Source organism: Cervus elaphus, chromosome 33, assembly GCF_910594005.1.
Source record: "Cervus elaphus chromosome 33, mCerEla1.1, whole genome shotgun sequence".
NCBI lineage: Eukaryota > Metazoa > Chordata > Mammalia > Artiodactyla > Cervidae > Cervus > Cervus elaphus.
This window is the reverse complement of record NC_057847.1, coordinates 33,606,352-33,625,520: the sequence shown is the minus strand read 5'-3', so window position 1 is coordinate 33,625,520 and position 19,169 is coordinate 33,606,352. Positions and strand designations below refer to the sequence as shown.

Sequence of the window (19,169 nt, the reverse complement as noted above, 5' to 3'; positions counted from 1 at the left end):
CAAAAGCTTAATCTTCATATCTGTATATAGACTAAAATAAGACCTGCGGTGCACCATCTGAGGGTGCTTGTTCTTTGATTTTTAAAGACATTTTAAAGCTCCTTTTTGTCTCCTTTTCTGCCTGAAAAATTAAATTCTAGTGTTTTTAGTGAACAATATATTAATCTTAATCAAGCATACATATTTTGGATTGGTCTTTTCTCTTTCTTCTAAAACGGCATTTAGCATTGCAGTTTTTATTTCTTCTACTGCTAAATCTGATTCCCTTTCCTCCAGTGTTTATTCACCCTGCTTTGTTGCCTTTCTTGGTTTACCCATTTGTAATGCCTTTTCCTTAATCACTTTGAAATCCACCGTATTTTCTCCTGTTAGCGCACATCCTCCCTGGGGCACTAGCTGTAGCAAGTGGTGGACACGTTTTGGGTACTCATGAGAACCTGCCATGGAGCTTTGTCCCTTCAGTTGGACGCCAATAATTTCTCCAGCCTGGGTCTCCAGGATCCTCCCCAAAACTGCTCTTCCACAGCATCTCTTTTTCTCCTAGATACCAGATGAAAAATAAGGTAGACACTTCATATTTACCCCGGACACGGATCTCTCTCCCTCACTGTGAATTTCAGCACAATTTTAAGAGACATTGACCTTGCACAGCTATCCTCTAGTGGGAATTTTATCAGAAATTCTTTTATATCTCTTATAAAATTGCTAATATTCAACATGTTCCATGTCAGCCCTTCGATCCCTCAAAACTGGTGGAGCAAAGGCCTATTGCCCTCATTCATTCAACAAACATTTGTTGAAAGCCTACCCGGGGACACACAGGAACATGTGGATGCCCTGGGGAGATGAACTGTTTGTTCCACATCCTCTTACCAGAGCCAGGGTTTTCAATTATTTGTATACCTTTTTCATTATGTTTAAAATGAGAGATTTATTACCTGCACTACACATTATATAGCTTTACAACTTAAATGTAATTGCCTCGCTATTGCAATTTTCTGAACCAGATCACTTCTGAGGAGGCATAGAAGACGGTTTTTAATTTAAATGATAAAATAAATCACATGTTCCTGGTAAACAGTAGTTATGCCATATATCAGGCACTTCCAGTATTTCAGCTCCCAGTGACTACAACTTCAGGCAACTGACTTAGTAGCTGGGTGGGGGTGGGCACTGTGTGTGCAAGGAAATGGTTGTTCCTTTCCTTGCAAGGAGCAGCCTGGGGTGTGTGCCATGCGTATCCTCTACAAAGATAAGTGGTGACAGTGAAGGCTTTTTTATGTACTTTAGTGGGAATGAGACCAATTTACAAGTTGCCAGTCTCTAGAAATCCAGCTTTACTGGCACATATATTTTATTTATTCCTGTGATATTCTAATACCCCGTTATGGATGCCCTAGTAGGAACCCTTGGCAACCACCCAGTTGTGCTGCCCTTAACACACCAGGGATATTAAGGGAGAGCCAGATGCACTCCATGCTCTGAAAGACCTCAACCCAATAAAGGAGGCAGCAGTGAAAACAGATTAGTTGCACAAACTAGTAATCAGGCAATCAGAATATGGCTTCTGTTTAAATGATATTTTATAGCAGTAATCTATTTTATAATTCAGAGTTCAGCAAACTACAGTCATTGCAAGCCTAGCCTCTCCTGTCACCTGCTTTAGTAAATAAAATTTGACTGGAGCACAACCATCCTTATCCATTTACACATTACACATTGTCTGTGGCTGCCTTTGCACTGTAATGGCAGAGTGGAATAGCTGCAGGAGACAGAATGGCCTGCAAAACCAAAATGTTATTATCTGGCCCTTTACAGAAAAAAGGTTTGTTGACCCTTGCAATAAAATATGCATGAACCTATTTCAAAGTGATGAGTTCAAATACTGTTGGCACTTAAAGCTTTCAACTCGAGAATTGCTTGGAATATTTTCACAATTTCTGTGCAGTGTGGTCAAACCTAGAAACAATAATGAAATATGACCATCCTCACACTAGCAATAATAGAATACCATTAAGCACTGTATAAATGCTTAGAATACTGCCTAGGTATTAATTCTGAATTTAGTGAGAAACTGTTCTTTGTATTTTCTTAGCAATGTCACAAGCCTGACATCCTATTAAGAAAAAAGAAAGTGAAATAAGAAAAACCAAATGTTGTTTTCTCTTTCTTCAACAGTCTCTCCCTGCAATGGGATTTGAGAGTCTTACATTTACATTTTTCAAATCTAAATCTAGAAATCAACAAATTGAAACCATTTGTGTTTGAAGAAATTCTCCAGTAGAATACTTGACTGTGATGCATTTAAAAAAAAAACAAAACCTTGGATTAAATTAATATCTCCTCATGGGATAGTCCCAATAAATATGGTTGTGGCGTACCTCATGATTCGCCTACATTTTTATTTTGCTACTGTGTTTATCAGAATTTGCACTCTCCAGTCTAATTGAACAACATGGACGAAGCGACTTAGGCAGCTGTCAATTTCCATTTCCTATCTGCAGAGTAGAAGCCCTTTATTTCATTTGTAGGACTGTGCCAAGAATTAATGAGATAAAACCTGAAAAACACTGAGCGCTATGGTATAAATGTGAAAAATGTTTATTTTCTTTCTCTTTTTTTAATACAGTCTGTGATATTTGACCAGTCTTTCATGTCATGCTTAATGCAAATGTTCCTGTCACCTTAAACATAGCAAAAGGACCACCCGAGTGAACCAGATGCTCACTGAACGGTTAAGCTGATTCCTTGTCTCTGAAAGCCTTCATCTCTGTCATTACCTGATAATACCATTTCAAGTGATTAAAAAGCAGGGATGCTCACTCCAAAGGGCTAATAATGCAATAATATTGTTAAAAGAAATCAACCAGGACTGTCTTTTATTGTTTCTATCACTTAAATCACCTGTAACTACATTGGAATACAGATCATTAACCTCCCAGAGTCAGCAGGTTTTGGGTTTCTGTCTTTAAGGAAGAATGCAATGGTCTATCATGAAACCTCAGATTCTGGCATTCATCATATTTTGATCTTGTTATTTTTCTAGAATTTCTTATGAACCAGCCTGGGAAATATTTACTTTTTAATTACAAGAAGAAAGAAATCTCTTCTGATAATTGGAGCTTCTTTAGTCTTGCTTTATTCAACATTCTAATGCCTTTCTTTGTTTCCTACCTAATAACCTCAATCCCCTTGTTTACAAGCTTTCTGAGACACCCTGCTGACAACAGACTGAAAATCCAGTCTCCTGATCACAAGATCTGAGTTTAAAACCAAGCTGGTCTCTTCTGTGTTGTATTGTGTCTGACTCCTGTGTTTATTTCCTCAGTGCTAAAAATAGTGCCTGGCACATAGCAGATGCTCAGTAAATATCTGTTAAACTTAACTAGTAACTAAAGTATAAACAGAACTTCATCTGCAACCATCCACTCTGTGGTCCCTAAATGTGTTCTGCCACTGGCAACCTTGGGGTTCTTTTCAGTATTGAAATCTTACCCACACTTCCAAGGCCCTGCTCCATAAAACCTTTCCTGGTCCTTCAGTAGCTAAGATGAATTTCTCTATTGAGTTTTCATAGCATTCCCTACTTCGTTTATAATTATAATTATATTAAAGCAATCCATTCATTCTACAACTATTTATTTGTTGTAAAATATTATTTATAAAATATGCAGTGAGCACGCTTTCTGCAATGTTCCAGCACCAAAGATACAGTGGTAAAAAGACTGATAAGGCCCTGCAGGTTTATATGTTGATGGTCATAATGATAACAGACAAATGTATAACATCAGGCAGTGATGGGGACTCTGACAACAAAGGAGGGAAAGGATTGAAGAAAGATGGATGGGCTTCTCTGAGCAAAAGGCACGTGAGCAGAGACCTGGATTACACGAGGAAGTGTGCAAGGCCTTGTGCTAGGGGCTGAAAAGATAAAGACGTGAAGCACGCTCCTTGCTCTCATCATCATGAAGAAACTTACCTGCTAGGCGATAATTATTGCACACTAGTGTCGGAGAACTACAGCTAACACGACCTCTAGAGGACAGCCATTCTAGTGCCTTGCTGCCTTGCTATTTTAGGTACTTCTGTGTTCCTTGCTATATTGTCAATTTGTCTAGGAAGGAACAACAGGTTGTTCATCTTGGTGTCCGCTGGCGTGTTCACGGAGCCTGGTGCCTTCCTGGCCCAGCAGACTGGTGGGCTTGGCCAGTGCGGTCCTGAGCAGAGCCTTCCCTGCAGAGCCTGGAGCTGGGGGAGAAGGCGCTTGGAGTTCCTTCCGGGCGTTCTCCGCAGAGGGAGCTGATTGCTCTCCTTTGTGAATTACTGTCCACACTGAGAACCCGGCAGCAGAGGGTCTGATGAGTGGGAGAGCTGCCAGAGCAGTGCGGGGAGGTTGGGCCCTCGGGGCGCCAGTGAGGTTCATCCTGTAGCTTTCTGTTTGAAAAACACTGTGATCACAGTGGAGATGAGAGGGCGGAACTTGGAGAAACTGGTACTCTTTTTCTCTCTGTATATATATATCAAAAATGTATCCCAGTACCACACGGGGCAATTTAATTCATTCAGGTTGACAAAACCCTGCCTCTATTTTTTTTCCCAGGAAAAGAAGGAATTTTAAATGGAAACCAAATTCCAAAGTCTTCAGAAACTGTAACCCTTATTCGCAAGGCACTTCTGAGAGTTTACTCTCTGGGATAATTGTCTGCTTTAATAAATTGGTTGGCCCTTTAATAAAATGGTTGGCCATTTGTTGAAGCAGAAAGAAAGGCAGCAAGTAAGAAAGAGCAAGTGCGTGATTTGTATGCAGGTAGAAACAGGGCATCATAGACTGTTGATACATGCAGTACAAATAGCTATTTTGAATCACTAATCTTATTTGTTATACTATTTACATATCAGGTAATATTATCTTGCCTACACACAGTATCTCACCTAATGGTAAAACTAGTCTGGACTGGTCTAGATTTTGTGTCAGATGGCAGAAGTCATCTCAGAGTTGTGGTCATGATCCAATGCAAGCACGCCAGGATTGCACCAGGATAAGAATGACACGATTCTGTACAATTGAAAATCTGTTTCAGAGTCATAGGTAATCGTTGCATGATAAAAAGTGCAACCTCGCTTCTCTCCCTAGCTCTATTCTTCCTCTATACTTCTCTGTTTTCCTCCTGAATTGCTCCCCTGAGAGCTGCAAGGCACATCCTTTCATTATGCAAAGCCCTTTAGCTCCCACCAGCTTCTGCTCCCAAACATTCAAACACAGCATGGGAGTGGCAGACTAAAGAGTAAAGAAACCTGGTTTTTGTTGTAACAAGTTCCTACATCTATGTAAACACATGACATTGTTTTAGTAGTGTTCCTACAAACATTAAGAAAAACAATGTCTTCCATTGGGTCAAATGAACATCCTTATCTTATCAGCGTGGGGCCAGTGGCAAACTCATTATGTCAGCAGTTTGGCAATTTATGCGGAAGCCACATAGAAATTGCCAGGGTTATAGGTGCTTAATATATGTTTATTCAGTGAATGAATAAATATGAATGTGTGCCTGCATAATTGGGTGCATAAATTATGTGAGGAACTCTTTGAAGGAGTGAATAACATAGGAAGATGATCTGTGTATTTTCAGAGAATTGAAATAAGGAAAACTGTTCCAACTATATGAGGAAAACTATTCTAACTCCATCATAGACATATGCCTTGAGGTGCTTTCAGGAGTGCTGATGTATTTGCCTTATTCAGGTTCATCTCTCCCATTTAATTCTCATAACATATAACATTGATGTGCAACACAGGAGAGGTAATTACTATTACCATGTACAACCTTGGCTTCACTAGAACCAAATTAGCAATCAACCAGATACTTAAAACTATTTAGACATACCTCTATGTTATTTGTATATATAACTACACATATATTTGAATTCTAGCAAAACTTAGACTCTGTGGATATTTTTCCCACCCATTCCAAAATTCCATCATGATAATTCTCCTACTCTTGTATTATTTTTTAAGTAATTAGAGAATTAAGCATTAGTTGACTGATAACCAACAAATTCTTTTGCTTTTTACTGATGCTGGAGCAGGAGTGGTTTATGACTAGTGGATTGAGGGCAGTAGGGACTGGGCAGTAGGGTTGACCCCTATGTAAGAAAATCAGCAATCCTATTCACAATATCATGGCATATGGCTCTGATCTAGGCCAATTATTTCCTTTTAGGTAAAATGTCTGCTATGGTGAAAAGAAGTATGGCAGAAGATATTGTGGGATCAAGGAAATAGGCAGGTCATAGAGCTTTGATTCTTGGTTGATTCAGCAAGTCTTATTCATAAAGTAGCCTGGAACTGAAGGAATAAAACCAAGTTCTGAGTAGGAGGAAACTAAATGAGACTAGGGTTCTCGATAAGAAAACTTCAGTTCTGAAAAGGAAATGGAATTCGAATTCAGAACCAAGAATGAGGCTGATTTAAACCGTCTGAATCTTTATGTGGAGATTGGTAGAAACACTACTGTCCAGTGATTGTGAGGATGTCCCATGAAAAAAGAACAGACTAATTGTATACCTGGCATGCTAATGGAGATGAAGTTATTAACATATTTCTAGGTTCATCCTCATTGTCTCTGAATTAGTACTTAGCTTGTTGTGATGAGGTATATAAGGAATGACACATTCATAACCATTTTGGAGTAGTTTAGGGTCTTAAACATACTCTATGGAATCTATGTATATATAAGGACTTGTGGTTATGTTTAATGGAACTTTGAAAATATGAAACATATGGTCATAAATGCTAGAGTATAAGATGACTCATTTATAGTAATGTCACTTCATGAATGCATTAAACAATTTTATTGTCTTACATTCAAAAGCTATAGAATGATCTTAAAGTACAAAGTGGAGAATTTATGTCTATAAGTTTTCTGCTTTTTGTGGCATTCACTGTAGAAAAGTTGGAAAATTCAAAACTGTAAAGAAATGGATTTTGTGGAACTGTGATACTATCACTCCAAGATGATCGATATTAACATTGTGGTATATTTTCTCAGTATTTCTTTTGTGTGTTATTATATAGCTGTTATATATTGTTAAACATTTTTTTCTAACCTATTTTTTATACTGAACATTGTATCAGGCATTTCCAGTATTATTAAAATATCTGCAAAATCTTATTAATTTTATTGGCTACAGAACTATCCCTTCATATAGACAAAGCTTTATTTTAACTCAACCATTTCTACAATGTTGACCATTTAGGTGGTTTTCAGTTTTTCATTATTATACATAACTTAATGAACATGTTTAGACACATAATTTTTAAAACTCCTGATTACTATATCCTTGAGGTCAATTCCTAGATCCAGAATTATTTTTATTGAAAAAACAAAAAAAAAGATAAACCTTTTCTGAGGTTCTTGGTATATATATTGAGAACTTGCCTTCTGAAAATGTTGTAATAATTTATATACCAATCAGTAGTATAGAAAAATGCTCATCTCTTTGTACTATTGCCATACTTAAGATTATTCCAATTTTGCATTATTTACTAATTAAATCAGAAAAAATGTATTTTGTTATTGTTTTGATTTTTACTTGTTTGATTATTGGTGAGTTTGAACACTTTTTATATATTTTAATCACTTAAGTGCCACTTCTTGTCACTTTTCTATTAACTTTGCTCAGCCGTCAATTGTTAGAAAAATGGCCCATGAACAGAGAAAAAGTACGGCTAATTCTCATTATTCCTAGTAGTTGTGTTGTATAAAGTTGCAGCAAACAATAAATTAGCAAATACTGAACCTCTGTTCCTAGGAAATATAGGGTTAGGTTTCTGGGAGCCTGTGGTCATGTTTTCATCCACCGGTCAATACATACTTTGTTAAGTGTGTTTCTGTTTCAAGGTAGTAGTGGTAATGTTAGTTGCTGAGTTGTGTCCAATCCTGCAGCTCCATGGACTGTAGCCCACCAGGCTTTTCTTTCCCAGCCAAGAATACTAGAATGGGTTGCCACTCCTTTCTCTGGGGGAATCTTCTCAACCCAGGGACTGAACCTGAGTTTCCTGCATTGCAGGCAGATTCTGAGCTACCAGGGAAGCTAACCTAATTTTTATTCTTGATTGATTAACATTAAACTCATAGTCAACAGCACAGTGACTCATGCCCATACAAAGCTTATCTAGCAAGACATCACAGCCTTGCACTTAGGGACACTGGACATTTCAGCACTATGCTTGGGGCCATTTCAAACAGCAAACTGACCAACAAAAAGCCCCAAAGTGCATATCCTGTGACATTAAACATACCATGTGAAGGATGCTGGTTTACAATAGGACAGCTGACACAGATTCAAGCATCAGTTTGTTCAGCCTCAGCTGAGAACATGAGGCTACTCAGAGTTTGCGCTGCTCTGGGCATGTCTGTGAATGATCATGAAAGTACCATAAGTATTGATTGGAGGTTACAAATAAGTTTCAACAAGAAGGCGAATTCACAAATCCAGAATCTATGAATAATGAGAAATCACTGTATCTTCATTATCTTAGTGATCTGGCCCCAGGTTAATGGTGATAAATATGGGTGGGTAACGAAATGAATAGACAGATAAATGTAAATCAATTCTTGTTGAAGGTAAAAGAAAAGTGTTACTTAAATCCTATAATTTTGAAGTATAGACAGGATTTGCAGTACCCACGACACGGAAAGAGCAAAACTGAGAATGGTGAAGCATGTATGCTGACACCTGAGGAGAAAGAGCAGAACAGGGAAATGCAAAAGGCGCCAGCGTGAAGCCAGACAGAGTAGAACATGCGTCTCATCGACCAGCTCGTGACCTTGGCTGAGAACCACTCTGGGCCCCTTTTTTCTCTTTCATAAAATCAAGACTAAAACATCTTCCTTAGACTAAACCTCATTTGGGGTACCTTTTCTCTCTTATTCAGCTACAGCCCTAGGACCTTGTGTAATTCCCGAAATATATATGTCAGCTATGTTAGGTGTATGTCAGATACTCAATGACAGAAATGTACCAAAAATGAAAAAAAAAAGGTATTTAAAGTCCAGAATATTGTACACTTAAAATACAGAATAGAGCATTTTCATTGTAAAACACTTGTCATGTGGGACTAGTCCCTGCCAATGAATAGTTAACACATATTGATCTCTCCATTTCACATACTCGACTGCTCTATATAAATGATTTATGTCAATTCAAATTATATTAATGATTTATTGATTTCTTTATTTTTATTTAACGCTTGCATAGTACTTAATATGCGCCAAGCTTTGTTTAATGCTTAGCAAATATTAATTTGTTTAATCCTTGTAATAACACTATACAGTGGGTTTTATTATTAAAACTATTTTATATTAATACATGAGTCATAGAGGGAGCAGGTAACTTGTACAGGGTCACACCACAAGCAAATGGCAGACCCGGGATTTGAACTGAGTGCTTTGGCTTCAGGGTTCATGTTTATAACCTCTACTCAACAACAGCCCTAGGAAATTTGAGATAAAGAAGCAGGGGTTTAGTCACTGACCTAAGTTAGCAATGAGCCTACTGGTGTGTCTGACTTTAAAGCCTGTGTCATTAGGATTTATAGCTCCAGGCCACTAGCATTCTGGTAATAAAACAGCAGAGGCTTACAACAGTTTACTACCTATGTTGCTTCTAACTGCTTCTAAAACAAAAGCAACTTGCTTTCTCTCTTCCTGTTTTCTTAATAATGCAGCTAGATTTTCATTGCTATAATTAGAGGTTTTCTTTCTGAGTCCTGAAAGCTGATTTTCATGGAACATGAAAGTGAAAGTGAAAGTTGCTCAGTTGTGTCCGACTCTTTGCAACTCCATGGACAAACAGTCCAAGCAATTCTCCAGGTCAGAATACTGAAGTGGGTAGCCTTTCCCTTCTCCAGGGGATCTTCCCAACCCAGGGATCGAACGCAGGTCTCCCCCATTGCAGGCGGATTCTTTACCAGCTGAGCCACAAGGGAAGCCCATACCTTTGCATAAGCCCTCTTTATTTTTATGGATGCCAATCCATGACTAAAGTCTGATCTGAAAAACATACTTACGCCATGGAATATAAGAAGGGAGAAAAAGGAGTCTTAGCCCATTCCAGAACTAAGAATGGGCAGGAGATTGTTAAGATTAACAGTTTGAGCCTTGGACTGATGCTGTCTGCATTCACATCAGGCTGCTCTGCTACTGGCTGTGAGGTTTTGGTAAATCGCTTCACCTCTCTGCACCTCAGTTTCATTTATAAAATTGAACAGTCTACCTATTCCAACAATGCTTGTATTGGTATGAAGATTCAATGAATTAATACCTATGAAGTTCTTAGAAAGGCCTTGGCACATGGTCAACACACAAATAAAACTTCATCAATAGAAGCAGTATTTTAAAATTATCCAATTATCATTACTAGTTTTACAGCTTCAACACTTGTGTACTAGTAAGTTTTCAAACTTTGTGATTACACACCTCTACCATTAAAACTGGCCTATGCACAAATATCCTTACTTTATGTATAGATTGTCAAAATGTGTAGCAGTGGTTTGTAGTAATAGATTGCATGAAACTTTAAACTGGATCACAGCAATGATTCACCAAGTCTTGGTTTATCTTTTCCTAATGCCCCTAAGCTGCCCCTGGATCCTTGTACCCAGACCTCTCCTCCCCCGAAGAGCTCTTTGCTCAAAGCTACCTAGGGCCTTCTCTAGGCTTTCTCAGTTTCAGTGGCTTGCTGTAGAAAAGAGGGTAACTTCTTCTGTCGAAGGAAAGTAATTATATCCATTACCATCTGGGAACAATAATAGTCCCTTAACGCTCTCAAGATTATTCAAGTACTCAAAAAACATCCTGTGTTATCCCTACTGAATCCTTGATCAAAGACCAGAAGTCTGGGGGGGTCAAGGCAGGGTCGACCTCAAATTGATTCTGCTTCTCACTTTTTTCCTTATGCCATCTCCCAGCACCAATTCCCTTTGGTGAGCGAATTGGTCCCTGGCAGGGGCTGGAGATGAATGCTTTGCTTGTGAAAGTCGCTTAAAACTTGAATTTAGAGTGCTGGCTTCAGCATCACTTTTACTAAAATTGGAATAATCCAGAGAAGATTAGCCTGGTCCCTGCTCAAGGATAACATGCAAATTTGTGAAGTGTTCCAGACTTTTTTTTGACATATATACACTACTATGTATGAATGAGGGCAGGAGGAGAAGGGGGTGACAGAAGATGAGATGGTTGGATGACATCACTGATTCAATGGACATGAGTTTGAGCAAACTCAGGGAGAAAGTGAAGGACAGGGAAGCCTGGCACACTATAGTTTGTAGGATCGCAGAATCGGATAGGACTTAGCAACAGACAACAACAACGTATAAAATAGATAACTAATGAGAACCCACTTTTTAGCACAGGAAACTACTCAGTGTTCTGGGTGACCTAAATGAGGAAGAAATCCAAAGGGTGGACATGTGTACATATATAACTGGTTCACTTTGCTGTAGAGCAGAAGCTAACACAACATTGTAAAGAAACTATACTCCAGTAAAAACATTTTTTTTAACTAAAAAGAAAACCTTAGAGACATTGAAGACCATATATACATGAGAGGAGGTCAGGGAACTGGTTAGTAGAGAATGCTGAGAACCAAGGATCCAAGTTTGAGCTCACTCCAGATGTAAAAGAAACATAGAAATCATTGAGAAGTGATGCTCTTGAAGATAGACAGGGTTGAATCCTGCTTTTATGAAACTCTGTATACTCATTCTGCTCATTTTTTTCTCTTCCATCCCAAGGAATAGAAAATCCTAAAATGTAGAAGGAAAAGAAACCTTTTTATACCTTCATCTCTCCTTCATAGCCCAAAGTCACATTTAGCTTTGGAAAAAATATTTCCTGTAACAACCCATATGTCATATGAGTAGCATAGAAAAGGGAAAACATAGATCCCAAAAGGGGGACTGTTTTTATACATCCTGAGGTACCTGAGAGTATATGTGGATGCACACAGTTTACCCCCCATATCCGTGGATTCTGCATCTGCGGATTCAACCAACAAATGATTCAAAATATTCAGAAAAAATTCCAGAAAGTTTAAAAAGAGAAACATGAATTTGCTGTGCTCTGGCAACTATTTACATAATATTTACATTATATTTGCAATAATCTACATAGTATTTACATTGTGATGCTGGGAAAGATTGAGGGCAGGAAGAGAAGGGGACAACATAGGATGAGATGGTTGGATGGCATCACTGACTCAATGGGCGGGAGTTTGAGCAAATTCTGAGAGAGTGAAGGACAGGGACGCTCGGCATGCTGCAGTCCATGGGGTCGCAGAGTAAAACACGACTTGGCAACTGAACAACAAGGTATTGTAAGAAATCTTGAGATCATTTTAAGTATACAGGAGGATGTACATAGGTTATGTGCAAATATTATATTGCTTTACTTAAGGGACTTGAGTATCTATGGACTTTGGTTCCATGGGGGTCCTGGAACCAATTTCCCATGGATATCAATGGACACCTTTATCCCCCAATTTGCCCCATAGATGTGATATCAAATCATAACCAGGCCCACTCCTGGGAACTGCCAAATACATTCCCAAGAACTTTGGGCTGATTCTCTCCTTTGGCAAGATGTTTTCAAAGGGAAATATCTGTGAGCTACAAAGAGATCCTGGTAGCTCGGTGGTAAAGAATCTGCCTGCAATGCAGGAGACTTGAGTTCGATCCCTGGGTCAGAAAGATTCTCTGGAGTAGGAAATGGCAACCCACTCCAGTATTCTTGCCTGAGAAATCCCATGGACAGAGGAGCCTGGCAGGCTACAGACCATGGTATTGCAAGAGTTGGACACGACTTAGTAACTAAACCACCACCACCCTGAAGGGTGAGGTAATGTCTCCTTCCCAATGAACAACAGGTTTGCTTACTGCTTGCTAAGAAAAACAGTGGATTCCCAAACTCGTGCTTTTGGTACAATGCAAACGTACTGTGTGTGCAGCATCTATCTGGCTCCACCACCTTGCCCCTGTAGAATCTGGTGAACAAGGAGTACCAACAGAAACAAGATGCTCCTTCTGCTTCTTATACTGTGAATAATGAAATAGTTTGTTTCTGACCCAGAAACTCATGTTTTTGCCCCCATCTGCGAAATATTAAGAGGACAACTCTTTAGTTGTAGGGTAAAATTGTCCCAGACAAGATAAATAACTGCCTTCTCTCAAATTACATAGTAGCCTATATTGTATCAGTTCTGTCTGGCTCTTGTATTTCAATAAAAATTCAAAATTTTCCTTGCTTGCTTCTGCAATTTGTCTCAGGAACTCAACAACCATGGCTTTTACTTTCATTTCCGTCAACCACAAAAAGAGGAAAATTAGATGTCTTAGAACGTGGCTGTATATCATAAAATTCCATAGGAAATTAATAAATCTTGTGTGATATGATTTTATTTTTACAGGATAGTTATGACGCTAAGGCAAAGATAATAATTTAAATACCAAGAGACAGAATTGTTTTTTAGATCTATCACTAGTGAACTGCTAAAGGCACAAATTTCAGTCTTGTTTTTGCTAGAGGTCAGTACCAATTAGTGATGTTTTATCAGCAGGATTTCTCTTTCAAAACTGTTTTATAATGTTCAGGTAACTCCCCTACCAGCTACTTGCTTTTTAGAGATGGGTTTACCAGCTCATTATTAATGGATTATTTAGAGGTTTATTATGGTGCCAGGGTTTTTTGTTTTTTGGGGTTTTTTTATGTCAGATCTATTGAAATGGAAAATATAGCATATTTCAAATGGTTTGTAATACAAAAGTTATGTGTACCCTGAAGCCATGAAGGCAATGTGTCCTCTCTTCAGTATGTTTTCTATTGAAGGGTACCTTCAGAAAATAAAGTGACTAGAAACTAGGGAGGAAGGAAGACATTGACCATGAGGCTTTAGGGGAAAACTGTCAAATGTCATCTTATCATTTAAAATTAAGGAAAATGTATTCAGGAAATGTATACGTTTACATATGTACCTCATAGCTCAGTTATTCATTCATCTAATTTGGTTACACAAACATTTATCAAGTGAGTCCTCAGTGCCTAGCTGTGTGCTGTAACCTGAGGGTTCTGCAGGGAGCAAAATGAACTCCTTGCCCACTAGGTGTTTACCAGGCAGTGGAGGAGAAACACACATTCATATTTTCTGTACCAAGTCAGGGGTGTTCTGGAAATGTGTAGAAAGAGCACATACCACATATTAGGGATTCTATGAAAGGCTTCTTAAAGTTGACATTTGAGCTGAATCTCAACTAATTTTTTCTATTAATAGTAGACATTGGGTGGTAATTTTATGCCAGACATGATACTTTAAGTGGTTTCCTTATTTGTAGTTTTTAAAAGTGTTAAAACAGACAATGAGAGGATTATGAGAAGTTGAAGCATATGCTCAATCAACAAAAGACTATTTTTGTAGAAGAATCATGAAGTTTTTCTTTCTTTCTTTTCGATGTTTACAACCCTCCCAAATCTTCCGTTGACAGCCAGGAAACAGAAGGTACCATAGTAACCCCAGCTGCCCCACTCCCAGCTGCCTTCCCAGACTCCGTTTTAATCCCAACTCTGCAGCCCTAGATCTCTTTTTTAAATTTAGAATGTCTGACATATGGAGCCAGTAATACAGCATTGATGAATTTCTTCCTTTTATGTTATTTTAATGATTTCGATTTTTGTTTGGGGTGAATGTAGTAAAGGCTTTTTCGGTTAAGGATATAAAAAAGAAATGTGCTTCCAGATTTCCTCATTCTTAGCAAAGTTCAAAGTTCAAGTGCATTACCTTTGACCCAGTCCTCTCCAGAATGACTTGATCTTAGTTGCTCTTGTTATTTTTGAGGATTTTGTTTCATTTTGTTGTTATTGTTGTTCAGTGATGCTCTGGCCTGGATTATCATGATATATTAGGCTTGATGGGGCTACATTGTTGGGCCAGATGAGATACAGTGTGGGGAAGTCGTTGAGCAGGTGGGAAGTGCTGTTTAATCCTTCTAACAGGGGAGGCTCATGGTGGTACTGAGAAAATGTAAAAAGCAGCAAAACAGGTTAGTAGAGCCAAAGAATAGCAAATATCTCCTTCTGTCATTGTGTGAGCGTTTTAATCAAATGGCCTGCCTCATGCAGCTTTATTTTGCATTGAGATATTCCATGTCCCCCAAATATTTCTCAGATGGTGGTAATGAATTGCATTGCCCTCTCGGTTGTAAGAGCGCGGGTATTCTGCTGCGGAGCCATATGGTTCCCATTTATTTTAATGTGTCTTTGACATCAGGAGAATTGCTGAGACAGCAGAGGAAAGTGCTTACAACTTGGACTGCAGCCAGAACTGCGAATATTTATGTTTAGTGACGACTACCTTTTTTTCCGGGTAAAAAACGATATGGTCCTAAGATGGTATCCATGTTGAGATTTTAATAAAATGAGAGTTTATATATTTTGGAAATAGCTGTTACTTTAATAACAGTGAAATGTATTTCTTAAGCATGTAGTTTTAGGGTTTAATTGCACATATGAGAGATTAAGGAAACAAGCTGGGAAGTAGGTGGCATTTATTTTCTCACTGATAATAAAGGAACACACTTTTTGTTTGGTTTAACAGCATCACCAAGATAGTAGTCTGCATATGTAATGCTTTCCATCTGTGATTCTTAAGGTTTTTTACAAAGGTAATATTTCTGATAATATTCCTGAGGTAAACATAATTCTGAAAATACTGACGGAGGGCCTGAAAAATGCAGGTGCCCCTTAATTTAATCTGTATAATGGAGATCAGCAAATTCAGAATTCAGATTTTGAATTAAGTACATTATCTAACAATTTATTATTTTCCAAGTATGAGGATAGGATAATAATACTTTCTCTAATTCATTAATGATATGGTATGCTTACAATAAAGAAGCATTCTTTAAAAATGAGATGACAAAGACCTCAGTAATAATCAATGTTCCATATGTAAATGTTAATATCAGCTCTGTAGAAATCTTAGATTCTCTGGAAAATGATTATGTTATCTAAAGGAAAATACATACTGTTAACAGAGAAAAGTGGTGATAACATTGATCAATTTCTATGAAATTGTTCTCACTAGAAATAAAGTCAGATGGCCAGTTGAATATATGGAATGGGGAAAAAAATTTCTGAACTTTCAGTTGTTTGAGACAGAACTAAACAGAATGCAGGGTCCAGATTTAGCTAAAGGATTTTAATATATAAACTTTATTTAAGTGATATGTTATATAAACACAATTTATCATATAAAGACCAGAAGGAAGACTTCATATCAAATATAGAATTAGAATCCCAAGATTCATGATGCCTAGTACTATAAATTTGATGGATGAATTGATGAAAAAGGAAAATTAGAGTGAAACTTGGTTGATCATTCAGTTAATGGTATTATTTTAATCAGTGGTTTAATCTAAATTTGTTTTAGTTTAACAGTTCACTATTCCCAGTATTAATTGCATTTGATGTTGATAGATAGGGCTTTCTAAGTCACCTTGCATTTTCAGTGGGCATCAATTTAATGTAAGCAGTGAAAGGGTTAGTGCTAAGTCAACTATAAAGATTAAAGATAAGAGAGAACATGACTTCTTTTTAAAATTTTTGTTCTTTCAATTAAAAAAATTATATTGGAGTATAGTTGATTTACAGTGTTGTATTAGCTACAAGTGTGCAGCAAAGTGAATCAGTTATAAACATATATCAATTCTTTTTCAGATTTTTTCCCCATATAGGTTATTACAGAATACTGAGTAGAATTCCCTGTGCTACACAGTAGCTCCTTATTCATTTCTTTCAGTTTTTTAATTTCAAATTTATAACTTCAAAATATAGCATTTATTCTTTTTTTCTAATAAGTATGAGAATAAAATGACCCCCCCCCATTCTTTTAGATTACTCACAAGAATCAGGGGGAAAGTGCAGAAGGCATTTTAATAAATTCAAATGTATGAATAAAAAAGAGCTAGTTCTGAGAAATGACCACTCTTTGTGAGTTAATCATCATAATTATTTATGACATCAAAGCTGGAAGGTCGAAGTTCTCAATTTTTATTTGCAGCTTTCTAAATATATATCAAAATCCTGGGCAATAAGCTTTATTTTTTTTCCAAGCAGAGAATTGCAAGTAGATGATTACACTATTGAACCACCCTCTCTGAGTCAAATTCAGCTTGCAGTGTGCTGAGCGGCCTGGGCTGTAGCTGTCAAGAGACTGGAGAGAGCTGCTTCCCTGCACACGGGTCTCTGGCTTGCTTGTGTGGACGTAGCTGACAGACTGAATAGATGACTACGTGACGCGCATGCTCATTATCCAAAACAAAGCGTTGGTCGTCAGGCCCGAAGGGTCAACATTTTATATTATTTCTGTTCTTGTTAAATTTTTTGCTTAAATGCGTATGCAGTATTTGTACATGTCTAGATAGAAAATTTATTATCACATAGTCTTATGTGAGAGAGTTTTTTCTTTTGTTTTGTTTTTGTAAAACTAACGATTTAAACAAAAGGTTTTCATCTTGAATTATTTCCACTCAGAAGCTTCAGAGCACCAAAGACGTTATTAGTCTTCAGGGTAATCCATTGTGAAAATTTTCAACCTATTATTAGGATGGAAAATACTTAGGGCTAAATGGTTAAACTGCCTAACCTTGTCTGTGAGTTATAAACCTATTTCTCCTCTACAGAAGGACTGATGTCAGAATGCTGACTGGTTCTTATGTATGTTTATCATACTTTATGTTCTCCAGTCGGTTTGCCGCGTTACTAGTACATAAGTTGGTTGGTTGGTTGGAGATGGGGAAGAATGGCATTTAGGGGCTGAAGAGACAGGTGTGCTGCAGTTTGACAAGCAGTTAGAGCTATCATTCATACTATAGGGAACCAGATACAAACTGGAACTTGATATCTTAAACGTCACTTCAACTGGGAGCTGCCCTTCCTTGATTTTTGTTTTTGAATGCTGCTTTCATAGAAATAAGGGCAATAGTAAAAAAAAAAAAAAAAAAAGTCCCTAATTTGATGGGTCCTGACATTTTCTTACTTTTACCAACTTTGTCTCCATTCTGATGGCCTTTTAGGAAATACAAAGCACTTCAATTACAAAACATTGGGAATACCTCAGTATTGTCTCTAACAGATCCAGTATTTGGAAAAGTCTGTCTTTCATGATTGTTTTTGCACATGTTATATGTTTCATGACATGAAAGTGTTATTTGCTCAGTCCTGTCCCACTTTTTTTGACCCCATGGACTGTAGCCCACCAGGCTTCTCTGTCCATGGAATTCTCCAGGCAAGAATACTGGAGTGGGTTGCCATGCCTCCTCCAGGGATTGAACCTGGGTCTCCTGCATCAGAGGCAGATTCTTAACTGTTTGAGCCACCAATGAGGCCCTATATCTTTCATCACTAAATATAAAATAACATCCTGAGTATAACATACTATTGATTTGGCCACCACTTTGTGTTATATACTTCAGGTAATTTGAATTCTGTTCACAGTTGGAGGAAAAATACTCCCAAATAGTCTTTACTTTCATTTGCCTCTCATTTACCCGTGCCTTAAGACATTTCCTTTTATTAATCTTTTGGAATTGTTCCCACTTGAAAGATTTACTACTTCCCTAAATACCTTACTTGAACAAAATAACAAAAACAAACAAACAAAAAAACCACAAAAATACAATTATGGTAAGTAGATTTGAGAAACTTGAGAATGTGACATAAGGGAATAAAAGGGAACAATTAGAACAAGGAAGAATTACTTTTGACAGCAAACTTGCTTCATTTTCAAAGGAACTACTCCTAATTGCTTGGTTGCTAGATCCATTTCACTCCTTACTTGTGGTTAAGATCTGATACTATGTGTGTGACACCGTGATCAAGAGGGGCCAATCTTGACAATTGTGTCAAGCTGGAGAAGATGTGAAAATATGATCACAGGAGATTTGTAGAAGTCACTTGGAAAGACTGAGGACATATATTTTTAAAATTCTTAATAACTTTAACCATTGGAAGTTGATTTAGTATCTAAGCTGTTATTGTTAATTCCTATGCAAATTATTTTCTGGTGACACTGGGGTCTTTGTTTGAAAGTTAGGTTTCATGACTTCATAACGGATA

General features: G+C 37.6%; 1 protein-coding gene and 1 non-coding gene across 5 annotated transcripts in view; both read left to right on the top strand.

Moving 5' to 3' along the window:
- Positions 1 to 19,169, top strand: part of CSRNP3 (cysteine and serine rich nuclear protein 3) — a 196,261-nt gene that overhangs the window by 143,971 nt on the left and 33,121 nt on the right. The window lies entirely within an intron of this gene.
- On the top strand, positions 11,064 to 11,170 carry LOC122688859. Its single transcript, XR_006339601.1, has one exon. It is a non-coding gene; the product is annotated as a U6 spliceosomal RNA (small nuclear RNA).